Here is a 27,373-nt window from a genome sequence, read left to right on the forward strand (position 1 = left end):
GTGTGGAAATCTGAGGGTTGAGCTGAGCTAGCCCTGCCCTTTTTGCCCTGGGATAATAGGCCCAGCTCTTTGCTGGATACTATGGCAGATGAGTTGGCCCCACCTCTCAGGGGAGAGCTTAACAACTCCCCCACCACACCCGGGAACCTCACCCCTCACCATTGGTGTGCAACTCACCAGGACAGCACACTAGAGCTGAACCTATTGTCAGGGACACCGGTGAGCCTTCTCTGAGGGTGGTAAGGGCAGTAGAGTTGACCCTGCTCCCCTGTCTGTCATGTGGTGGCATGGGTGAGGCAAAGATGCTTTCCCCACCCTGCCCCATGCTACCTGCAATAGGTAAGAGAGCTGGCCCACCAGGGTCATGAGAGTGAGAGGGCTATTCCTGCCCCTCAACAGCTGCTGCACACAGGAGAGAGGTTCCTGCGTACTCCTGGACAACATGCTAGAGCTGACCCTGTGGGCATGAGAGCAGGAAAGCTGACTCCTTACCCCCATCTATCCCCTGCAGCAGTAGGAAGAGAGAGTCCTGCATCTCACCTGGGCAAAACATTAGAAATGGCCCTGGTGGTGTGAGTGTGAGTTTGACGGATCTTGGGCAAGCTACTAGCCAAGGCAGTGCTGGAGAACTCGCCTGGATAGCAATGTGGAGGGAAAGCTGGAGCGTTGACCAATCCAGCTACCACCTAGGCCCAGAACCAGAACTATGAGTTAACGCACCCCAACATCCACCAAATCCATAAACTGTCAGAGAATGTGAAGGGGATGAACCTACAGATCCAAAACTGCAGGATCTCCACAACTCAGGACAACAACAGGATATCCAAGAGGAGCCCTAGAGAAAGCCCATTATCGATAGTGTATCAGAAACAAAAGACCATCCCATCCCATGCTATCCCATCCCATACCATGTTATCCCATCCCATCCCATGCTATCTTATTCCCTCCTTTTTTTCTTCCCTCCCCATCCTGAGCAACACAGATTCGATAGTTACCAATAGTTGTGTTAGTAGCCAGCTCTTTAAAATGGTAATGAATATTAACACTATGCCACCAAGTATAAATTTAAAACTGAAAATAAGTGGTAAGCTTACAAATTCAAGACTCCAAAACTCATAGTAAAAGATTTATTTAAAGCAAGCTATCTCAAAGCAAAACTGACAGTTTATTAGTGGTTCTTATAATGTATATTTTCCTAAGTGAATTTTTTATCATTCTACCAAGCATTAGGTGCATTTTATGGTCATACATCCAAGTATTTCAAGTTTTCAGAATATAGACCCCTTTTCATTTTTTGCTCTCATAGCCCAGTTCAATTTCTTTTTGCCTCCCCTTCTGAATCTTCCTTTTACTTAGAGTTCCTAGAAACAAAGCTACTTTTATGTAGTAAAGTTAAATTAGTATTTATTTTCTGTGTAATGAAAAAATAAGGTTTTTATGTAAAATGTATATGTTTATTATTTCAAAGCTTCTATAGGTCATAAGACATTTTCAGTGGCTGCCTCTATGTTAATTAAGACAATAAAACAGTTGAAAGAGGATCCCCAAAAGAAATGCTTAAGGGACAGTCTCCTATGTTAAAAGAAAGTGGTAGTTCATGACTTAAGTGAATAAGAGGTGAAAATCTGAAAATTAGTGAATGTCTTAGAGTTTCTATTGTTGCAATGAAACACCGTGATCAAAAAGCAAGTTAGGGAGGAAAGGGTTTATTTGGGCTTATACTTCAGCATTGCTGTTCATTACTGAAGGAAGTCAGGACAGAAACTCAAACAGGACAGAATCCTGGAGGCAGGAGCTGATGCAGAGGCCATGGAAGGGAGCTGCTGACTGGCTTGCTTCCTATGGCTTGGTTGGCCCACCTTCTTATAGAACCCAGGACCACCAGCCCAGGTATGACACCAGCACAGAAAATATTCTGATTGAGGACAATAAATGGGAGTAAATGTTCATGCTGAACTGCCTGGTTAAGCTTTTAATATAATAGGGCTGACATAAGAGTAAAGAATGCATACTACATGCTGTTTTTCATATACCATCTAAGTCTTTCTTGTTTGGAATTTAAGGGAACACCAATTAGAGACAGTCTGGTTATTACTGGCATCACAAGTGATATTGAGTATATCATAAGTGTAAGTATACTCTTCAAATTATCTCCCTATCGTCCCTGAAACCATGGACATTTTCTGCTATTAATGTAGCATAGGCTAGCCTCATGCAGAAAGTTACAGGTGAATGGCTGGGAGAAAGAATGGCAGTATTTTTTAATAGATTACTATGTAGTAACCATTGAAGGAACTTCAGCATTCAGAGTTTCTGATGAAAGATTATCATCTAACCATGTTTGTCTAAAATGTATTACCTTTGATCTGCTCCTGGGTTGTAACCCAAGATAATTTGTGAATCTTCACCAGAATGGACAAGATATCTTTAAGATTTTGCTGCCAAACTGACTCCTGTATGAGGTTAGCTAAAAACAGATCATTTTTGAATAATCATTCAGTGTAAATTTCTCAGTCGCAGTATCTGTTTATCACATTTAATATTTGATTTTTGCTATCAGCACTGTGGCTAAGATATGAAAATCAGTTGTAACTCTTTTAACCCAGGTCATGCTAATACACTCTTCAAATATCTTGTAAACTTCAATATAAAACTGTATTTGTGTCTACCACACCTCATTCGATATTTTTTTATTTTTGTCTATGCTGGCCCAGGGGTTTCTGTATTTTTATGGAAATGGATACTAATGAGAACACATCTTGGGTTCAGATTAGGACACAAGAGTAAAATCTAGTAGTGCTTCTGACAAGCTGCAAAGTTGCAGAATCTGTGCTATTGCCAGGAGGAATGTGGCAGCACAGGCTGTTTCATTCCAAAGACTTCAAGAAAAGCATTTGTGTTCTGCTTGAGTTACTTGAACCCAATAAGAGAACCCATGCTACACTTCGCTGTAGAAGTGGGGACTTCTCCAGAGACCCATGTCTCACAGGTATAATGTCACATAAATGGTAGAAATCTGAGCCAATCATGTTCATATACACACACTATTGGTAAAAGCAATAATTCAGCTAGAAGCAATTTTGTTTATGCATAGAATATGAACCCAAACACATTGTGGCTAGTGTAAGCAGTGCTTGTATCGGGGCACAACCTGTTCTATATTTTAGCCTCTCTTGAACATTTGTAGTCACACAACTTCTCACTTCTTGCCACCTGCTGCTCTTGTTCTTGTGTGTGGGCTTTGCCACGCTGTGCCAAAGGCTGGAAATTTATACATCTGCTTTGGAATACAGCTTGATATTTCAAAAGTGGAAAAAACTAATTTCAAGTGTTCATGCATGGGGAAACTTATTCTACTAATGCTAAAAGAAAATGTCTCAATTATTTTTCAACCAGTCTAAAATGGTAAAATCTCAGTTGCTGCTACTGCATGTTATTTTAAAAATTAAATCAGCTTTTAAGAGAGAATATGTAACAAAGACAAATAGTATTCATTGTCGTTGTTCAATAATTATGTTGTAGAAATGATGGTTAATGTATTGCCAAAGTTCCTTTCAATCAGCCATTGTAAGTGACAGCTTAAAAGAAGAGGGAGAAGGGTCACATGCCCCTTCTCCCTGCTCCTGCTTGCAAGGTGGATTTGTTCCCCATCAGATCAGAGGATGACTTCAGCTGTCTACTCTGTTCTGTATTCATGAGTATATTTCCTCAATTTACCTTAATAAATTTCTATAATACTCCTAAATAAACTCCCATGGATTTATCGCTTTCTTTATAGAAAGTCATTTTTTAGTTTTAATATTACTTGATCCTTCATCTTTCAAATCATATTTTAAACATTATACTTTTTGCTTGTCAGATAGATTATGAAGTTTTTCAGTTCTGAGTTATTTTAACCTAAAACTGAATCTTTTTGCTAAGTATTTTCTGGTCTCATTAAAATCCATGTGCATTCCATGGGATAATTTTCTTGGTTCTTTATTTTCTTTTATTTAGTTTTGATTTACAAAAATGAAATTCACTTTTTGGTATACAGGTGAGTTTTGACATTGTTGTGTAAACTTTCCTGGGGAGATGTGAATAAATGTCTACTCACCCTAGGTAGGGCACAAAGGTTAGGACAAATTAATGATCCCATCCAGTGTAGCTTTATGAAATGATGAAATGATTTAGTGCATAATTATAGGAGCATGGCGAGCGAATTACATACAGGAGGACAGATGACCTCAAAGTTGTCACATCACTGCAAAGTTATATTTCAGAGTGGATGCCAACTATTTTATAGTTACACAAATAGAGGTCCCTCTTCAGTTAACTCTTCATAATCCATCACCTTTTGAGACCACATAAAGTTGTGGCAGAATTATGTGAGGAAAGCCTGGAGGAAGTGGCTAGAATTCAGGTGAGGGTCTAAGGATACTCATTATATCACCCTATGATGGAAAGTTATTTTGTTTAATCATAGGGTTATTTTGCATGTAATCACAGATATTCTGCTTAAGATGTGATGGCTTTTGAGCTAGAAATATGTCTCAGCTAAGTGCTCAAAGTGCTTGACATGTAACCATGAGGAACTGAATTCAGATTCCATCACCCACATAAAAGCCAGGAGCTCCAGTGTGTATTGTAGCTCTAGTACAAGGGGAGGATGGATTTGGAGAAAGGTGGATCCTAGAGACTTGCTGGTCAGCCAGTAAAGCCTAAACTACAAGTTCAGTGATAGATCCTATCTTAAAATAAAGCAAAACAACAACAACAAAAAATTGTAGGAAGTTGTAAAGACTTGCAACATCAACCTCTCAATAGGCACATACATGTACAGGTGAATGCACATGCATACTGAGGCATATACCATATCACATGTATACACACATATAAAATACATTATTATATAATTTTTATCTCTAGCTTTCAATTTTGAGACTGCCATGTAATAGTAATCACACCATATCTTTCAGTGTTACATTCTTTCCATAGTAAAATATATTTGAGGATGTACTTCTGTGAGTATGAAAAAGCCGTTGCTTTCATACTTCTATTTCTGTATATTAACTGTATAAAATAATAGATTCTGGCATTTTCATAAAGTATATAGTATATGTTGATATTATTTACCAATTTATTATCTTCTCTTATTCCTATCTCTCTTCCATTCCTCTTTTCAAATGGTACCAATTCCATTTTCATGTCAATTTTCATGTCATTAAAAAAAATTACTAGATTCCACATATTGGAGAAAACACTGTAGCATTGTGTTAGGGTTTCCTTCATATTCTGGCCAGCATTTACTGTTGTTTGGTTTCCTGATGTTGCTGTGTTGGCAGGCATAATATAGAATCTTCTTGTAATTTTGATTTGTATTGCTCTGAAGCCATATATTAGTCATCTGTATTTTTGAATGTTTGTTTTGTTATTTTTGTGCTAAGTAGTCAAATGTAGGGTCTTGCTAAGTAGTCCACCTAAAGATCCCTTTGCCTCAGTCTTTCAAGCATTAAGATTACAAGCATGCACAACCACATTCACTTGAGCTTCCTTTAAGAAAACTGTCTTTTCAGTTCATTTGCTCATTTATCTATTTGTTGGGTTGTGTGTGTTGTGTGCATGTTGTGTGTGTGTGTGTGTGTGTGTGTGTGTGTGTGTGTGTGTGTGTGTGTGTGTTTAGATCTTCAGTTTGTTGATCTGTTGTCAGGTGAATAGAAAATTCGGAAAGAGACTAACACAAATGCAGACATCTGAATCTCAACAAATACAAAAGAGTAACCAAAGAGAGAAAGAACAATCTTTAATATCCTCGCTAGAACAAGAGAGTCATGTGCTTCAGACATGATTGCTGTCTTTACAGTGCATATAAATTAGCAAAGACTCCCGTTTTGTAGACATCTCTTCATTCTGGTAATTGTTTCTTTTGTTTTACTCTAGCTTTTTAATTTAATGTAATTTGACTTGCCAATTCTTGGTATGTTTCCTGAGCTACTGGAGTCCTATTCATCAGTCATTGTCCATGTCTACATTGTGAAGTGTTTTTCCTTACACAGTTTTAGATCTTACATTAAGGTCTTTGTCTGAATTTGAATTGATTTTTGCAATCTATTACTTTTTATATTTTGTAGTCACTCCACTGTGTAGATGAATTATGATTTGTTCATATACTTTTCAACTGAATGATATTGGGATTGTGTTCAGCTTCTTCTGATTGTGAATTATGCTACCAAATTGTTGTTGTAAATTCAGCTATGTTTATTTATTTTTGATTCTGTTATCTAAATTTTTGATGTATTATCAAGAATGTCATTGTCAAGGTCAATGTGAAGGATATTTTCCTAAAAGCTATTTTTTTTCTGGTAGCTTTATAGTTTCCAGTATTTTTCTTTCAGAGGCCATACATTTGTTGATAAATAATACACACATCAACTTGATCTCAATTATATTTCATTTATAGAAAATTTACAGGGCCTTGAATGTTTGCTCAATGGTAAAGGACACTTGCTGTTCTTCAGAGGATGAGGACTCAATCCAGTGAACTCTCAAATTTGGTTATTAACATCAGAAACAGGTTTTTAATTGTCACTTTACTATATTACTTACTCTTGATAAGTATGATTAGTTTTATTTCTCACTTATATGATTGAATTCTTTTAGTTTCATTCATTTTCTCACTGGATTTTCTATGATTTCTTATAAAATATTGGGCAGGAATAGTAAAAGTAGATATCTTTGAGCTGTTTCTGATCTTAAATATTGTGTTAGTTCAGTTTAAATCTGTTAGTGTGGTCAATTTTATTGATTGCTCTTTGGCTATAAAATAGGTCTTCCATTTCTGCATGATAGTTGATGCTGTTGTGTATCTATTTCCTCAGACTGAAACATTCCCTCCTGGACAGTGGAGGGGCTTATGAGACTTGGGAAGAAAATGAAATTCACAGTACTTAGGAAGTAGAGACAGCTTAATAGGGCTTTGGAAGCAAATAAACTTACAAGATTTGCACAGCCCATGCTCAAGGTTATGAAAGCAGTAAATAATTGACAGGAAGGGGCCTTTATCCAGCCAGCGCAGTTTCATATGAGTTGTTGGTACAAGGACCTACAGAGATGCAGGTTTCATTAGTCATCCCCAATCTGGTGATCCAGCTACTTTCAAGTCAAAATACCATTGTAAGCAATTCTCCATCTATGAGGTAAGCAGACATAAGGAATAATATAGCAATCTGGAACTCCACTTGGTTTGGACTATATACATACCTCTGAACAACATGCCTGGCACCTGTTAGCAACCTATGACCTCCACCTGCTGGAAGCTGTAGGTATTACTATTTTAAACACTAGTTTAAATCCTTGGCAGCCCCTTGATAATGTACCATTTGTGGTGATATTTTATTTGTGCTGAAATGTGATATTTTATTTGTGTGTTAATAAATAAAGTTTGACTAGAGATCAGAGGTCATAGTCAGCCATAAACAGAAGTCAGGCAGTGGTAACACATGCCCTTAATCTGATCACATGGGAGGCAGAGTCTCTGTGTGTTCAAGGACACAGCCAAGCATGGTGACACACGCCTTTAATCCCAGTACCAACCATAGAGACCTGGAGGTCTGTATGGACAAGCAGGGATGAGGAAGTAAAGTGGCTGGGCTTAAAGCCAATGAGAAGGTGGAACAGGAAGGCAATAAAGGCGCAGGTTAGACAGGAAGAGGTTCTCTTGGGAAGCTGTGGTGACGTGGTGAGCTAAGGTTAGTTGGTGGCTATTGCTCTGATCTCTACAGCTTGGACCCCTGTATTTGGCTCTGTGTTTCTTATTTAATAAGACTGTTTATAAATTCATCTACAACCATTTCTATTCCAATACATACAGTAACATAGTCTGGGGACTCTGGATAATGGGCTAGTCTAGTCTAGAATGGTTTTAGATGCATGCACAATAAGGCAAAACTGTGTCCTCATATGAACAGTTAGAGAGAATTTCCTGTTTACCATGCTATGCCTATATATAATTGGGCATGCATATAATTAAAAGCATATTCATCATGGGAAGGAAATGCACAGTAAGCAAATGCCAACCTAATCCAAACCCATAAATCAAAATAGAAAACCACCCATACCACACTCTTGGCAATCAAGTGCCTCCTTCTCTTGAGTCCTATAGATGGAAACCCCCGTCAACAACTGGAAACTGTGAATACCTTAACTCATGAGGTATGCTGCAAATTTTCACAATATTTCCCCTCTTAATCTGTATTGTTGCATTGGTTGGAATAAAGCACCCTTAGTACTTTGCAATCTTCATGTGTTTATTTCAATTCTTTGAATAAAACACAGAATCTGTATACAGACAGCATAGATCCTGGCCACCTGAAACACATATCCTTCTGGAATTAACCAAATAAACTCGGTAGACCAGTAAAATCATTTCTTTGGTCTGGTGTCAAGTTTCCATCTGTGGTAAACAGGTGTTTGTCCATGTTTTCCTATGAAATGTCACAGAGCAGATAGATACATTTAACTCCCACAAAAATCCTCAATGGAAATTTTAACCACACTGAATTAATAGTGAGAAAACTTAAGGACATTCATAATAAGAAGTACAAAACATAAATTAAATCCAATGGAAGCCCCAGCTACATTACTTTGACTCTCATTCTGCATGGGGTTATGGTATCCATGGCCTGAAGGTAACTACAAAACCTTTCCTTTCCTATACTGTACTGCCAGGGTGCAGAGGCCTTAGGGAAAATCTCAGAAAAAGACATTCTTATTCCAGACTTCTTGAGAATGACTCCAATGGTATGCTAATCCAAGAGATGAAAATATTCCAGCAAGTATAGTCTTTCCTGATCATTCTTCTATTCTGTATTTGTCTATTTGTCTTTCATCTACTAGAACCAGTGAAATGTAAATGACTAAGTTTAAAAAAATTATATTACAAAAAATTATTTGGAGCTTATATGTGTGTGTGTGTGTGTGTATGTGTGTGTGTGTGTGTGTGTGTGTGTTATGAAAGTGGATTTACTATGTAGTCTTATACAAAAGGGATTCAGTAAAATAACAATGGTCATTCGAACATTGGAGAAGCCGAGAACCTGGTAGCTGCTCATTTTAAAAGGCTGATGCCTCAGCAGTCTCAATCTGGGGCTAAGATCCCAGAAAATTCTTGGAGAGTCTGCAGTATTTGTTGGTCTTGCTTCAGTAATTTACTCTTGCTTGTCTTCAGTGCATGCTGGAAGGGAAGAACCTGGTGTCTTCCGTCGGCAAAAACATCAACAGGGATAGGCACGGCCACCAGCAAGAGGCAAAGGCACGCCTTTCTCTCTGGGCCTCTCTATACATAGACCACCCATTGAAAGGTGCATCTCAGTCAGGTGAGGATCGTTCTCCCTCATTTAGTCTTTTCTGGAAATATCTGTTAGCATGGATATTGAATGTCCAGTTCAAAGGTGAGGGAAAGAGAACATATGCCTGACTTTTTCCTGGTTTTCACTGAACCTTGGTAGGGTCTCATGTAAACTATCTCAAAACAATGCTTTGCATTTTCCATCATTTTCTTTGAAAGAGTGATGGAAATTGCTCTTTTTTTCTTTTACATGAAAAAAAGATGAAGTGTAATGAGATACAAAGTGAAAGAGATTCAATAGGCATTATATTACAAGCTGTTTCAGCTTTTAGCAGAAGCTGGAACCATAATTCCTAAGTTAGACATGCAATTTCACTGAAGTTACTCTCTTCCTCTTAAATTGCAGATGGGTTAGAGTCCCTGTCAACAGTTGTAGTAAAAGAGTGCAATAATAAACAGATGCCTTTGGACTCAATGCAAAACAGAGTGTAACACTGAAACTCTGGATGCAGCGTCCTCATTCAGGCTTGAGGAGATCTTTCTGAATGTGTGGGGTGCTTGATTAGGTATAGATAATACTCTCATCTCAAGCCACCACAACAAAATTGAACTTTCTAATATTTCTTTTCCTGATTGCCACCTAAAAAATTTGTTTCAGGGAAAGTGTAAGACAATTGAGGAACTTCTAAAAAGAATCCAGATAGATATTATAATAAAGCAGCTTTGAGCTAGAACACACACACACACACACACACACCCATACACCACCACCACACCACACCACACCTCACCATACCACACCATACCACAACATACCACACCCATCTCCTCTGAACTGAGTTTTGGCTTGGCTATGGTTATATAGCTTCATTTTCATGGTCATATGTGTTAGAGGTAAATGTAGTCAGTTAAAAGATAAAAGATTCAGTCCTTTAAATCTTAAGCAGTTTTGCTTGAACCTAAACAAATGAATGGGTCAGAGAACATTGAACACAGATTTACATGTTAAATAAATAACAATAATATCCCCAATTGATATTACTCAATGATTGAAAACATCCACCTACTACACGAGTCCAATTGTAAGATTGGAGAATTCTCTGGTTAAATTTTATTACTCTGTAACTAAAAAAAGTTTGAAAATCTTTATTTTAAAATCACATAGTCTAGTTATTTCATTTCTACTTCATTTAGCCTTTGTTCAACTTCCTTAAGTCTGCCACTGTGAAGGTGCCAATAAATAGAAGGAAGCTATAGACTCAGTTGGTATGTGTATATTTATAAACTTGGGAAAGAGCCATTGTGCCTAAATTATCTCTAAAACACAGTCTTCCTATCAAAGGCTTTTAAAAAAAATTTAGTGTGGGTATGTACAGGTGAGTGCTATTGCCTACAGGAGCCAGGGGTTTTTGGATACCCCTGTAAGTGGAGTTACAGGTGGTTGTGAGCAGTCTATTAATGTTGCCATGAATAGAGCCTGGATCTTCTACAAGAGCAATATGTTCTCTTAGCCACTGATCCATCCATCCTCTAAAGCCAATTTTTATATCTTGTTTTCAATAGAAATATTAATAAAACCCAGAGATCAAAAATGACAAATAGATAAATGTCTTCTACAGCATTAGTGTGTTAGGATTAAATTAGTCACCCATCTCAAGTAAGGCATTAGTTTCTTATTATTTAACAAATTTAAATTAGCTCTGTAGCACATAAAGACAGGCTGGATTTCAAAATAAAATTCTCTAGGCAGGTTGGTCCTCTAAATGAAATTCAAAGCACAGAATATTCTAAAGAGATGCACCTAAATTAAGTTCAAAGAAGGGTTTTCTCCAAAAATACAAGCTTTCTTAGCTTGAAATATTCTTATTTTAGGAACAAACACATCATGCAGACAATATAATTATTATCTCTGGTTAAAACAGAATAGAGAAATCTCTGAAGCATCTCTGGAGAACATACTTGGGATGATAGCTAAAAGCTGATTAACACTGGAATGGAAATCATAGGTACACTATCACCTCATCTCACAGTCCCACAGCAGCTATGAACATTATTCATTTTCAAAGTACTTTGTAGCCTGATGATAATGTGAGATATGTCATTTTACAACATATATCTTGATATGTAAGTTCATAGTGCATGTGGTATACTGGCATAATATATATATACATATATACATATACATATATGTATATGTATATATATTATTTATGCCATATATTATATGTATTATACATAAATATAGAATAGCCATATATTCTAACTGAAATTGGTCCCTTGGTATTAGAAAAGACTAAATCCTACTCTCGGGATTTAAAAAAAAAAAAAATGTCCCTTAACATGCAACGCTATCCATGAAGCCTTTTCTGAAAAGCAACTTTGTATTTTCCTCTTTATAAATTTTCAGTAAGCAGAAATAATGTTTACATTATGTGAACTATTAGTTTCTAAAATGGCCCATTTTTGAACTTGTTACTAAATGGAGCTTTTCAGTTGAATGGCCGCAGTTATTCCCACTGCTCTTGCTATTAATGTATGCCAAGTTTTCAGATGTTTTTGAGTAGCAGCAACATTTGGGGACTAATTCATCAGTCCTACCCTTTGTAATGTACTTTATCATTCATTTTTAAGCCATCTTTACTTAGATGCAGAAATACAAATCTAATAAACACATAACTATCCTGTAAACAGATCAAGACTATTAAAGAAAACTGTAACCATGAACGTGCAGAGAGAAAGTAGTGATATGGTGCCCAGTCCCACCTGATACATGTACAATACAACTCTTGCACTTAAGCCTCGGGAAAAATGGAGGAAGAAAGAGCTGAAAGATTATAAGAGCCAGAGGAACAGCAAGTTTTTTTGTGAGAATGTGTCTTCTACTACCATCAGAAAAGCTACAACCATAAAATCGTATCAACATGGTAAGATCTATGGGGAGTAAGAGAGTGGAGGGAGAGAGTCCCAGAAGAGATGGCTGGAGTTGGGGAGCATTTAGGGGAGGATGTGGAAATCTAGTGCAGTGGATACTCCCTGTAATCTACAAGGGTGACCCTAGAGAGGACTCCTAGTAATGGGGGATATGGAGCATGAACTAGCCATCTTATGTAACCAGACAAGGCTTTCAGGGGTGAGACTGGGACACCAACTCAGTCACAAAACTTTTGACCTACCATTCATTGTTCTGTCTGCAACATGTGCTGGGCTAATGATGGCACAGTGATTGTAGGAATGACCAATCAATGACTGGTCTAACTTGGGGCCCATGCCAGGAGAAGGAGCCCATGCTCAGCAATGCCTGGATGGCCAGAAATCAGAGGCTGGATAGCCCAGAGACCCAGGACAGAACTAAATATGACTGACATTTAAAAAAATAAGTCTCTGAAATGATTCTTAATGATACTCTGTTGTCCTCAGGTAAGTGCCTAGCCCAATTGTCATCAGAGAGGCTTCATCCAGCATCCAGCATTTGATGGGAGTAAATACAGAGACCCACAGCCAAAGATTAGGGAGAGCTCAGAGAACCTTTCAGAAGGGGAAGGGAGAAAGATCTTAGGAGCCAGAGGCGTTGAGGACACCAGGAGAATAAGGCACAGAAAATCAATCAAGCTGGGCTCATAGGAGCTCACAGAGACTGAAGTGGCAATCATGGATCCTGCATGTGTCTTTGCTGGGTCTTCTGCATGTATGTTGTGTTTGTGTAGCTTGGTGTTCTTCACTGTTGGGATTCCTAACAATAAGCGTGTGGGACAGGGACATCTCTGACTCTTTTGCCTGCTCTTGGGACACTTTTCCTCCTACAAAGTTCCCTCATCTAGTCTTGCTATGAACTTTTATGCCTACTCTTATTATAACTTGTTGTGCAGTGTTTGGTTGGTATCCCTGGGATGTCTGCTCTTTTCTGAAGGGAAACAGAGGAGTGGATCTGGGAAAGGGGAAAGAGAAGGGGACAAGTGGGAGGAGTAGAGAAGGTGAAACTATGGCCAGAATGTATTATATGAGAGAAGAATAAAAAAATCTAAACAAGCCGGGCGGTGGTGGCACACGCCTTTAATCCCAGCACTCGGGAGGCAGAGCCAGGTGGATCGCTGTGAGTTCAAGGCCAGCCTGGGCTACCAAGTGAGCTCCAGGAAAGGTGCAAAACTACACAGAGAAACCCTGTCTCGAAAAACCAAAAAAAAAAAAAAATCTAAACAGTAGGTAATGATATAAACAAGCCCTAAAAAATGGTTACACCGATAGACATGCTAAAATGGAAAGAAAGGTCTCAATCTTAGACAAGAACTACAGGCAACAAGAAATACTGAGAGCTGCAGAAATAGTCTTCCTCGGGGAAGGTCAACTGGGTATCCAATACTAATTGGCCAACCCTGATATCACATACTTCTAACATCATACAGATTGAGGAAGTGTGTGTGTGTGTGTGTGTGTGTGTGTGTGTGTGTGTGTGTGTGTGTGAGAGAGAGAGAGAGAGAGAGAGAGAGAGAGAGAGAGAGAGAGAGAGAGAGAGAGAGAACAATTACAAGGAAAAAGGCATGGATTTGAGAGAGAACAAGGGGAGGGTACATATGAGGTGTTGGAAAGAGGAAAGGGAAGCAAGAAATGGTATAATTAATTACATTTAATTTCAAAAATAATTTCTTAAAGATTTGGTAAACTTCAGGTAAATCAAATTCAATGCAGATAGAAAACAGATCTTTTCCAAGGAAATGATTGTTGGTGATTTGAAAAGTTATAGTATTGGAAACCTTACCTTTCAATATTATGCCAAAGCTGTGGGCAATGAGCTGGAGAAACAGCAAATCTAGCAAAAAAGAATTGGCACAATGGACAGAAAGATTGTATAGAGGGACATGCCATTATAAAAATTCAGGAAATTTTGCCTATCCCAACCTATATGGGGAACTGGTAAGAAGCAAATGACCACTAATGTACTCAATTCAGGTGAAACACTAATATTGAGAAAGTCTAAAATCTAGGTCATTGAAAAATTGAGTTACTAGCTCCTAATGTATCAAGAATGTATTTTAAAAACTCCTTGTGCTGTGGATGTAGCTCCATTTGTGGGTGTTTCCCTAGCATACAGAAAGCCCTGAGTTCAATTGCACTGAATGTTCCAGGTATGTCTTTTGAGATTGTAAAGCACACCTATCATGTCATGTAAGAATGCAAGGATGTGAGGAGGGGATTCTCTCAGGAAGCAGAAAAGCATAATGGAAGAAAAGAAATGAACGAAAACCCTTTACAAAGTAGAGTCAGAAGCTGTCTGATATCTGTTTGAGCATACTCACTGAGTACATGACTGAGCATCTGCACCACACCTGACTACACAGTACCTGACCATATAGTACCTGACCACAGCAGGCATACAGGAAAGTTCAAACTCAATGACTAATATGTTCTGATTTCCCAGTTTCTGGGTAATCTTGTCAAGGGTATGTAAGTGTGGCTAACTTGTTTTTTTTTTTTTTATTTTTTTCAGTTATATTAAAAATTCACTACAATTTCTGTCAATATATCAGTGGAATTTGGAATAGAAGAATAATCTGGAAATTTAAATGGAACCAGAAACACAAACAAAACAAGTTCAAGCATTCCTTAGAACCAAACAAAACAACAGTACAACCAAAACCAAACCAAACCAAAACCAAAAACAGGTATCTTTTGTTCCAAACAGTAACGGAGAACCCCTTAATCATCCTCTCCACATTTTACCCTTTCCCTGACTCTCAAAAAAGTAAAAATAAACTACAAAGCTCTTCTAAACCAAACATTATGATGTTCATATAAAAACAGACACATACACAATCAAACAGAATAGAGAAGTTAGGATAAACCATGTACTCATTAACAAATTGAAGCCATTATCTATATGATGTATAGAAAGGAAAAAATGGAGACCATGCACATTATAGAACTGATAGCTAAAATACACAAGTAGCAAGTAGCTCCAAAAGCTTTCCAGTAATAAATAACCCAGTTAGTAATTGTGGAAAAACTTGAATAGACATTCCTATAACCATCAGGTATGAGGAAAAATACTCAACATCAGTAATATTTGGAGAAATGAAAATCCATACCAAAATGAGGCATCCTATCAGGCCAGTAAGTTTATGTTATAGGATTAACTAAAGATAGCAACTGGTAGGAAGGATCTAGAGAAGTAGGAATGTTTATATACTACTGATGAGCATATACGTTAAGACCAACAAGGAAATGAGTATGGAAGTTCCTCCAAAAATGTGATAGTGAACTACCACAACGTCCTTCAATCTTATCAATGGGCACAAATCCAAAAGAAACTAAAACCTGTGTATTAAAAAGATACCTGCTTTCCAGTGTTCATTACACCACTATTAATAGTCACCAAGGAAAGGAAACAATACAACTGACTAATGATACATAAATGTTTAAAGTTGTGTATGCCTAAATACTGCTCAGTCATAACAATTACAAAATTTAGGCATTTACCACAACATAGATATGCACGAAATCATTATGGGAAGGTAAACAAGCCAACCACATGAACTCACTCATATGCTGGAACTTACAAAGGTTGATCTTGTGAAATGTGGAGTGGATTTCAGAATACCAGAGACTGGAGAGTTGGGAAAAAGACAAAATGGGGAGAGGATGATTCATGAGTTCTAAGACACAGTTAGGAACAAAACAAGTTCTGGTGGGTTATTGCAGACTAGCGTGACTACAACTAAAATCAGTGAACTTTATATTTCAAAAAGTTGGAAGAAATCATATTGAAAGGATGTTCCATAAAGAAACAATAACTGAGGATAGAGACATGTTTAACCTGATTTAAACATTATACAGTGAGTACATACATGTACTTGAATAGCATGTTACCTATCACCATTTTCAATTTTATGATTTATTCATCAGTTCAAAATAAATTTAATTCAAACAAAACACTGACTAATGAAGATAGCATACTTGACTAGTGGTTGAAAGTAGTTCATAGGAACTACTTGGTGTTTTTCTCTAGGGTGTAGAGTCTGAGCCTTGTCATGATGTATATCTAAAATCAAGGGAATGTGTGTTTGTAAAATTCAATATTCAATGATAGTTTTTATTAATTTAAAAAAGTTAATTTCCTCTGTCTCTAAACTAACAAAGCTTCATTTAATCCACACATTTAATATAAACATATACATATATGTATACACATTGCATAATTCAAATTAGCTGTACATACATTGCTCACCATTGTATCTTCAATATCTAGAATAAGACTTAGTAGAAAGCTGTAACATAAATCTTAAAAGGTCTTACTAATAAAAACAACTGGGAGCCAGATATTGGAGTGAAAGCTGGAAGATGAGAGAAATAGAACAAGCTACAGCCAATCTTACCTCACCAACTCCTCAGCCTATCTTGTTTCCTCAGACTGGAAGCCTCTGAGTCCTCACCCAAAAGTGTCTCTGCAGAACTACTGTTAAAAAGCCTCTAGTTCCTAGTCCACATGCCTTATATACCTTTCTGCTTCTTGCCATCACTTCCTAGGATAAAAGGTGTGTGTCTTTCCCAAGCAAAGGCATGAGATCTCAAGTACTGGGATTAAAGGTGCATGCCACCATGCCTGGCTCTGTTCCCAGTGTGGCCTTGAACTCACAGAGATCCAGACGGATCTCTGCCTCCCAAGTGACAGGATTAAAGGCATATGTGCCTCCACTGTCTGGCCTCTATGTCTAATCTAGTGGCTTTTCTGTTCTGTAATCCCCAGGACAGCTTTATCAGGATGCACAATATATCATCCACAGAAAGCAAACATTTTAATGAAAAAAATTAGAAGTACTAAAGATACATTACACAGTAAAGGATATCATATACAATGACACCTACCATACACACCTAAGGTTAAAGATGGATCAGTGATATAAAAATAAAAACCTAAAATTTTGTACAAGTCAGTTTTTTAAAGTTATTTTCAAAAATGCTTTATAGTTATTTTCAGTTTACAAATTGCAATTTAGGAGTTTTTTGTATATTATGTGTTTTTCTATATCCTATACACAGAAGACTTGTGTTGTGCTTGTGGTAACAGCCAGCTAAGTATTTTCTAGAATCAAGACTTGATTATGATAATGTTCTAGCAATTTACTGTGGGTCCATTACCAGTAATGACCAGAAACCATTTCTCCTGATGACTTATCACACTGAAGTTTTCTCACATGCTTTTGTTAATGTTCCAGGTCAGAAGTAAAATGGAAAAACAATTTCTGCATTACAAAATCACCAAACACAGTTATGTAGCTCTTAGGACAATACTGTTACACACCAGACATAGAAACATATCTAGTCTCTATGTGGCTTGTAGAATTGTATATATTTCTGAAGTTTTTGCTAAAAATTGAATCCTGACAATATCTGCACTTTGCAGAGTGTGAACAGCAAAGGCCCATCCATAGGCAATAAGCCAGTAGATTTGAGGAAGAAAATTGACACCATGAAGGGGAAATGCAAAGAGGAAGGCAGTCTTATTGTCTAGTGTGGTAGGGGCAAAATAATTATATAAAACAAAACTAATTAAAATAATGTTGTTAGTGGAAAGACAGCATGCATTTCTGCATACACACACACACACACACACACACACACACACACACACACACTTTTCAAACAATGTCAAAATCAAAGGTCTATATTTAAGGACAAAGGGGGAACTAATGATGTTGAGAGATGAATGTTAGAAAGCCTCTTAATCTATTTATATCTCCTTCATTTAAATATCACAGAAACTCTGAAAACTAAATGCTTTTCTCCCATTTACAAAGGAGGACTCAACAATCCCTGAGGAAATAACTTGTCCAAATGACAACATTTGGTGAATGGTGTAACAGAGTCCCATCAGCATCTGATGCAAGGCTGCCAACCATTCCTCACCATATGGGTCTCTAGGGGAGCTAGAAGATGGTTCAGGTACAAGCAGCTGAGGCACAGGGAAAATAGCAAGGAGTCGGAATAAAGCTTAAAAGCAGATCATCAAGGTCCTGAAGGTCATGTGGAGGAGTGTGTATTTAATGGATTGCTGATTTAAATGGAAGCAATTCAAGCCTCTCAAACACAGAGGTATTGTTTTCAGAAAAGCTGTTAAGGCAAAGGGCTCTACAAATGCTAGCTCCATCCTTCCTCCAGTGGTCCACTTTTAGAAACCACATGCCCCAGAGAGGTGACTCATGCAGATTAAGACTTCACTGCTCCAGCATGCATTGGGGAAACTCCAAAGACGGATGGATAAAGAAAGAAAAAATAGACTACCAAGCAGATGGGGGTGGGGGAAGGTTAGAATTAATTTATCTCCACAGATTTTGAGGACCTTGAGTCTTGTCAGGAATCTGTAGTGGACAGGGGTATGGTGATATTTTATTTGTATTAAAATGTTATTTGTATGTTAATAAATAAAGTTGCCTGGGGGTCAGAGCTATTAGCAAGCAATAGGAAAGCAGGGCAGTGGTGGCGTACGCTTGTAATCCCAGCACTTGGTAGGCAAAGCTAGGTAAGTCTGTGTGTTCAGGGATACAGCCAGTATTGGATACACATGCCTTTAATCTCAGTACCAACCATAGAAAACCTGGAGGTCTATACAGAGAGGCCATGATGAGGCGGTCATGTGGTTGGGTTTACAACCAATGAGAAGGCAGAACAGAAAATATATAAAACTTTACACAGGAAGTAGCTCTGGTTCGGAGAGGTAGGACCACCACAGGAGGAAGGGTAAGCTTTTAGCTCTTAGCTCTGACCTCTTGGCTTTCTTCTTTGCATTGGTTCTGTGTTTCTTATTTAATAAGATGGTTGGTTACATCTACAAATGATGCCCGACGAGTTGGCAAGAGTTTCTACCTAAAACCTGAGAAAGGATTCTAAAACGGAGCTAAAAACAGCTTCCTAATTGTCTCTCTCAAATGAGCAGCAGCTTGTCAGTTTGAGTTACTTGTGGGTTCCTGGAGTGTGAGCTTGACCTGCAGTATGGCGGGAATGAGGCCTCTGCAAGTGGCACATTAAGCTGCATGGTAGATTTAGCCTTTGCTAGTACAAAACAAAAAAAAAAAAAAAAAGAGGTTTCTGGGCTACACTCTGCTTGGATAAAAGCATAGACCCACGATAGTTCCCAGAACTGGCAATAAACATACCACCGCCATGTTGGGAAGCTGAGGTGGGCAGAGCCAGCAGCCATAGTGCCCTTTCAGTCTTACAAATGCTGTAGTTTAAAGCAATAGATTCACAATAAGACAGATTCAGATGTAATAGTTTACAATGTGTGTAAAATATAAGTAGGCTTGAAAGAGACAAAAAAGGTGATATATACAGTTATATAAACAAATACATAGTTTTAAAAAATGAACTCTTTAAAGAGACAATAAAATTAATATTAAAAAATAAGCCACATAAAGAATATTACACAGAGAATCTGGATTATGTTGTCTTTGGAATTTTTAACTGCAGAAAAACATTTGATCGTAAAAGATGTTGAGTTAAACCAATATGTATATTTTAAAGATACCTTGACTTCAAAATTTGGATGTAAGGATGTGTTGTTTTGGAAAGGAGACTCTGCTTTTGTTCCCACAGAAAGCCAGAGGCTATGGATTTGTTCCAAATTAAGTTACATCAGGTTTGACAAGCCAAGACCCTGTGAAAGGTCTCCGATGACACCATGGCCCAGATGACCCAACACCCAAAATGGTTTGAAGGCAACTGGCTCAGACAATACAGCCTCATGGACTATTCCATAATCCTAAAATTTTCTTTGTGTCCCCATAAGATACAGCACACCCCTCCAGCAGAAGTAGTAAGAGAAGCTATGCCCAAATTCCCAAATTATATGTAATTTTACTTTGTTAAGGTTAAAACCTTCCTTTTTGGAAAAAAAGGGGGCGGGGAAGTGCTGTAAGATGTTCTGTATGGCAAATGTGTTGCTCTGATTGATCAATAAATAAAACACTGATTGGCCAGTGGCTAGGCAGAAAGTATAGGCAGGACTAACAGAGAGGAGAAAAGAAAGAACAGGAATGCAGAAGGAAGTCACTGCCTGCCGCCACCAGGACAAGCAGCATGTGAAGATGCCGGTAAGACATGAGCCATGTGGCAAGATGTAGATTTATGGAAATGCATTAATTTAAGCTATAAGAACAGTTAGCAAGAAGCCTGCCATGGCCATACAGTTTGTACAATATAAGTCTCTGTGTTTACTTGGTTGGGTCTGAGCGGCTGTGGGACTGGCGGGTGACAAAGATTTGTCCTGACTGTGGGCAAGGCAGGAAAACTCTAGCTACACAGGGGTGAAATTCTGGAGAAGAGAATGTATGTGCAACATAGATTCCCCTTTCTGTGACTTTACACTGGCTCTTCCCTCAGGCGAGAATGATCTGTATCCCTTTTATTACCTGGTTTCTCCATAAATCCTACTCCTTTAGGATGGATTGAAAAGTTAGAACATTCATGAACTGGGTTTGCCTGTTTAGTTCAATTCTATTTCTAAACGGCGTGATGGTTCTACATGGTCCTCTGATTTCTCCACTTCCTGGGCTGCTGTATGCACCAATACCAGGGACACAAGTCCCAGAACCATTTACACAAATAGCATCTCTGACGTTTTTGCAGGGTGCATCCTGCCTAATTTTGTGAGGAAACCCTGCATCTGCTTACCGTTCATTCATCTTTGTATTTTCCAAAATTCAAGTCACACTTACTTTCATTCACTCTCTTAATCATAATCTCATGTATGATTATACCATGAAACCTTATGTGATGACCAATTTTAATATCTTATATGTAAACAAGCAATATTATAAAGTTAAATAATCACCCATATTACCATAAATCACCAAATAATATTTTTGAAAATAGAAAATTTTAGTACAATTGCTCAGGGTTTTGCTTTTTAACTAATAAAATGCTGCCTACTCATATAAAATCCAATTTTTACCATTCTCAGGCAGTTTTTCTATATTCTCTCTCAAAGATAAAACTGTAGTCCTAGAAATCTCTTGCAAATTCATAAAACACAATGCCATGATTATATGCTAGCTGAGTTGCCATTTCATTTCTTGCAAACACCAATTGCCTTAAAAATCACTTGTGCTGTATATGGCTTTACAAAAGTTAAGAATGCAGACATTATAGGCAGAGAGCATGATTCTGAGTTCATTCCTATTAATGGGCTCTAAGCCAAAGCTGTCACTTGGCATTACCTAGTTATTTTTAGAGTGCTTTTCTCTGAAATATTTAGTGAGCTTTACAGATTTTAGCCACATATTTGTTATGCAACACAGTACTATTGTATGTACAGAGCTGTTATTTTCTTGATTGTTTTCTTACTTATTCTTCTAACAATTGAAAGGTTGAAGATAATGCGATTTCCTCACCATTTAAAGTTGAATATAGGAACTGATAATGTCAAAGATAAGTTAAAAGTATCACAATCCACAAGAGACTGGGCCAAAAAAAAAATCACCCAGAAGATGTTTTCATCTTTCTTAAATGTATACAAAATATAGTTCTATTCTTTGAAAGATATTCCCTCCTAGAAAATGAGTGCATATTAAGTGTACACAGAAAGGAGTTTCATGTTGATATTTCCATACATGGATGCATGCATGTGATTTGATCGTGTTCACAATCTGCATTGTTTCTATTCTGTCCCTTCTTTTTGTACCAGGGAATTTTGTTTGTATTTTCATGAACTGACTTCCTCAGAGTAATCTTAAGATCCTTTTAAATTTTAACATTTTTAATTATCTTATATAATACAAGATAATATTTTATTGTACAACAAACTTCCATGCTTAAAAAAAGAAAGACACTATAATACTAAATGAAAACTTAGGAAGCACATGCAGTGTAACTAGATCTTGTACATCACAACTCATATATACACATATGTGTGTGTGTGTGTATGAATATAATTTTCCACATGTGTACACATTGCTATGTTTGAAATTGTACATTGTTATACTGGAAGAATGTGATACTTAGGCTTAGTAATTAGTTTTTTTTTTTTTAAGTCCATAGATATTTAGGATCCAAAACTGTCTGAGTATTAACCCATATTTGTCTGTCTTTTGAGCGAGAATTGTTGAAGCCAAGGTTGGATAAAGCACCGGGATAAATAACCAAATGAATGGAAGCACAGGATCTATGAACCAAAGGCTGAGGGGCCCCCAACTGGATCAGGCCACCTGAACGGGTGAGACAGTCAGTTGGCTTGATCTGTTTGGGAGGCAGCTGTGCATTGGTGCCAGGTCCTGGGCTCATTGCATGAGTTGGCTGTTTGAATCCTGGGACATATGCAGGGACACTTGGCTCGGTCTGGGAGGGGGGAATGGACCTGCCTGGACTGAGTCTACCAGGTCAACCCCGGTCCTCGGGGGAGACCTTGATCTGGAGGAGGTGGGAATGGGGGGTGGGCTGGGGGGAGGGGTGGGCGAGAGGGGGAGAACAGGGGATTCTGTGGCTATTATGTTGAACTGAATGGTGTTGTAAAATAATAATAATAATAATAATAATAATAATAATAATAAAACCAAAAAAAAAATGTGGTGGTGCATGCCTTTAATCCCAACACTCGGGAGGCAGAGGCAGGCAGATCTCTGTGAGTTTGAGGCCAGCCTGGGCTACCAAGAAAGGCGCAAAACTACACAGAGAAACCCTGTCTTGAAAAACAAACAAAAAAATGTGAATTGATATGAGGCAACATTATACAAATCTACTTAGTTATAAATGGTAAAATAGCCACGTATATCTATAGTGAATTTAAGAGAAGTAGAAACTTGAGTTTCTGTGCCAGGTCCTTGCACCTTTGTAATAAAGGAAGAGAGCACTCTCAATCATCTTAATCTGACCAGAGTGAGGGTCAGATTAAACAATGCAGTTTAAATTGTAGCCAAGTGCATGCTACACAGCAAGAACACAATAGCTAGTTCATGTATTAGGTTACTATACTATGGAAATGAATTGAATCTATACAGTTTGAAGACGAAAGAGTGTGGTGTTACAGGACTCCTCATAAGCATATACTAACACATCATTGAAAGTTATGTGTCAGGGTGTGAAAAAACTCACAGGAATGGGGCTTAGTTACTATCATTCATCCTTGTGTTTGGAACATACTATCTGAAAGGACTAAGAAAGAACACTTTCCAATGGCTACAATAAAATATGACAACTGCAGTGACAGACTTTTCTAAGGACCAAGAGAATGAGAAAATGAAGCAACAATGCTCAGCAGTTTGGAAGAACGATTCTATCATGAGCTTGGGCTGCCACTGTGGGACTGTAGATGCTTAAATAGACCTTTAACTAGTAGTCGTCTGACCTTGATGTTAAGGACAAAAAGACTTCTCCATTAAAAGTTTGTTATAAAGATCACGAGTATCATAGAATAAACTATCAAATATTGGCCAAGTACTTCAAAGTTATCGATGGCTAAATTATTAAAAACAGAGATAACACATTTTCCTTCAAATTAATACTTGAACTAGTTGGCTCTGAAAGTATTTAATAATAAATCATCACATTTTCTCCTAAACACAACCCATACTAATACCGAATCTCAGAATCTATGGTAGAACTAAAAGATAATAATGAAGGACTACAGATGTGAAAAACAACAACAAAAAGAACAATCAAGTCTTCTGATAAAGGACCACACCTTTCTGCCTCAGAATATGGAGAAAGACAGTGGAAGTGAGAGAATTATGATAAGATCAAAAATAAACAAGATGGCTCAAGTAGGCATCGATTACTGTGTGCACAATGATGAAGAAATTATTTTCATTAAAAATTTATAGGGAGGTTAGTGTGATGCTTCCTGCCTGATGTAAAACTGACAAGAGGTATACAGCATGAGGCTGGAAGGGCCTGCTTTCTTTAGCTTTTTATGTATTCAACACCTCTTCTTTGTAAAATTAGACATTATAACCACTAGATTTAATCACTTTGTTTATCTAAACTTTCAGCTTAGATAAGTCCCAAATTCCACAAAGTTTTATCCCTGTCAGGTATTTTCTTCCAGGAACCTCTGAAAACTGAGACCTCTATAGATACAATATTACATGACCATTTGCTTATATATTGACACTAATTTACTAATTTTTACTTTCTACATAAAATTGTGAAAATCTATAGAAATCAGTTTTAAAGTTTTAACTTCTTTTCATTAATGGGACATTACATAGTACTGTTTTTCAGAAGATAAAGTTTGATTGGTTTTGCCATTTGATGTATTTACAAATGATGCAATTCAATTGTATCTAGGGTTTATGGATATCAATTTTTCTCAGTGCATTCAAGTAAATAAAATATTAAAAACTTTTATTTTCAGTTAGAAAGATAACATTTTTAAAGAGAGTGTGATAGCACACACAAGATCTGTCCTTGAGCCAGGCCAGTCCCAGCATGGAGATAGGAGACAGTCAAGAAATCCCACCCCTGACTTTTCAGTTTTTGAGAATTTAAATCAGCTTTCTCCATCCAGTTGGTGAAAACATTCCCTTATTTGTAAATGCCTTTTGAGTAAATGTTAAAATGCATTTACAGATCAATTGGTTGCTGACAGAAGATTAACTTGAAAGTGAGTTCCCTTTAATAGTCCAGGCCAGATTCCTCTAAATGTCAAAATAATCTCTTTACTTTCACCAAAGCATCAAAAGCATAATAGTATGTTTAACTATTTATTCACGTAAAGTTTTGAAAATACCTTTTTAAGAATGAGGACAACTCTGAAATTATATCTTTGCCTTGTAAAGAGGAAAAAATAATACTATATGAATTCTGTCTTGTTCTCATTTACTTTCAACATCCAATATCTCCTGACCATTCCAAGCACTAATACCAGCCATTACTATAATTGTATAATGCAATTTTAACCACTATGCCTTTGTTAGAAATTAGATAAATTGATTCTACACACAGCAACATTCAAACATCTGCTTCTACTAAGGAGCAGAGCAATGAGCCCTTTACTGCATTACATTAGAACTGTTTACATTTTGTGTGTGTGTGTGTGTGTGTGTGTGTGTGTGTGTGTGTGTGTGTGTGTGTGTTTCTTCTTTCCTCCTGGGTGGGTGGGGGGATGCTGCAATAATGTTGGGCTTGTGTTATTTTGGAGAAGCAAAGGCCAGAAATGTCTGCCTTCTTCCACTCCCAGCTATGCAGGTCTCTGCTTGGTAATGTGGTACGAGGTCAGCCGAGGGCAGCATTGGGTAAAAGGAATAAAATACAGAGACCACAAATCCATGAACAGTGGCCAGCACCAGAGCGAGGTGGGAACAACATAGTCTGGGAAGACCTGAGATGTACACATGTCTAGTTGTTCTGCCAATAATACTTACTTAGAATTAGAAAATGTTATTAAAAAAATTTGTTTCAATCCTTTCCGAAGGCCTTTTTTCATGTTAACAGCTGCTCCAGAGTCCATGCCTTTGAAGATTCTTAAGACATGGAAGGGAAACTGAAATTAACTATGTAGTCTTAGAATTTATAGGTTCTATCATATGATTTTATATTAAAAATAATCTATTCACATGTCATTATTCTTATTTTGAGAATGATTTAGTGTTATTTTTCAAGATGATTCAGTTGGTGAGTGAGCAAGCTAGGCTTGAGACTAGCCTAAAAGAATCAAATTCCCTCAAAACTATTCAGCTTATTGATAAGCATTAAGTTTTTTTTTTACCTTTTTATTTTAATTTCTTTCTATGACTTGTTTTTTCAGGAAGGAGAGAAAGAGAATGTTGTGCCTAGCATATGGCAGGTTATTTTAGTTAAAAATGGAGTTAAAATCCTCACTGATCAAATTTATATATATTATTTTAAAAAAGAAACTGATAGGAAAACCAGGAGCCACCTCAGAAACTCATAATATATGATATATAATACATAAACAAAAGAGTTCAAAAATTTAGATACATCCAAATAGCATCAAATCTCTGAGTACAGATTCATGTCCCATGATTGGTATCTATAAAGCACGCAACAAATGCCAATTGGATAAATGAACGAATGAGTACTATTCTTTATCATGGCTGGGTAGTACAAGTTGTCACTACAATGTGGTAATCATACATACTTATTTGATTGTTTTCTGATTATAAACAAAATGCACAAAAAGGTTTTGCCCATTAGTTTTCTGGATATTAGTCTTCCAGGAGCTCATGCATGTTCAATGAATTGGAGCTAGGGCAACTTAGAACTGGTCTCCAGGCAGAGGTTATTTTGGTTTTGGGTACATGGTTAAATAGAAAGCTAGAAAGTAAACATCCCTTCTCTTCCTTAACTTCTCCTGGACCATATCTGAATTCACAGTAACTTCTCTGTGGTGATATTTTATTTGTGCTCTAACAAATAAAGCTTGCCTGGGAATCAGAGGACAAAGCCAGCCACTATATTAAACACAGAGGTCAGGCAGTGGTAGCACACACCTTTAATCCTAGCATTCAGGAGGCAGAGATTCATCTGGATCTCTGTGAGTTCAAGGCCACACTGGGAACAGAGCCAGGCATGGTGGCATATGCCTTTAATCCCAGCACTAATTAACCATAGAGGTCTGGAGATCTGTACAGACAGATAGGAAGTGATAGAGATAGACAGGAAGAGAAAATGATGTGGCTGGGAAGAGAGAGGAAATAAAATAGCAGGGCACAGGAGGGTATATAAGGTGTGAGTACACAGGAAGTAATTCTCTTGGGCTGAGGATTTCCTAGCAGTGAGAACTTTTGGCTGGCTTTTTTTCCTCTGATCTTTCAGCTTTCACCCCAATATCTGGCTCTGGGTTTTTTATTAATAAGACTTTTTAAGATTTGTGTTACACTTCTCCCTCCTTCCTGGGATACTGCAGGACCCTCTTATTTATCATTTATGATAGTTTGAATGAGAATGACCCCTGTAGGCTCATAGTGTTGAATGCTTGGTCACCAGAGAGTAGGACTATCTGAAAACATTAGATGTTGTGCCCTTGTTGAAGGAAGTGTGTCACTGAAGGTGGGCTTTGAGGTTTTCAAGGTACCAAGCTGGACTCAGTGGCTCTCTCTTTCT

At 37.5% G+C, this 27,373-nt stretch overlaps 1 protein-coding gene across 2 annotated transcripts in view; it reads right to left on the reverse strand.

Moving 5' to 3' along the window:
* LOC143272950 (anoctamin-3-like) overlaps positions 1 to 27,373 on the reverse strand; it is a 183,821-nt gene that overhangs the window by 124,684 nt on the left and 31,764 nt on the right. The window contains exon 2 of one of the 2 annotated variants that reach the window (XM_076570260.1): positions 6,976 to 7,168. The exons of the other annotated variant lie outside the window; for it this stretch is intronic. The gene's annotated coding sequence lies outside the window, so the exon portion shown is untranslated. The remainder of the gene's footprint in view (positions 1 to 6,975; positions 7,169 to 27,373) is intronic. 2 annotated transcript variants of the gene reach the window in all.

The sequence above is a fragment of the Peromyscus maniculatus genome, chromosome 4 (genome assembly GCF_049852395.1).
Source record: "Peromyscus maniculatus bairdii isolate BWxNUB_F1_BW_parent chromosome 4, HU_Pman_BW_mat_3.1, whole genome shotgun sequence".
NCBI lineage: Eukaryota > Metazoa > Chordata > Mammalia > Rodentia > Cricetidae > Peromyscus > Peromyscus maniculatus.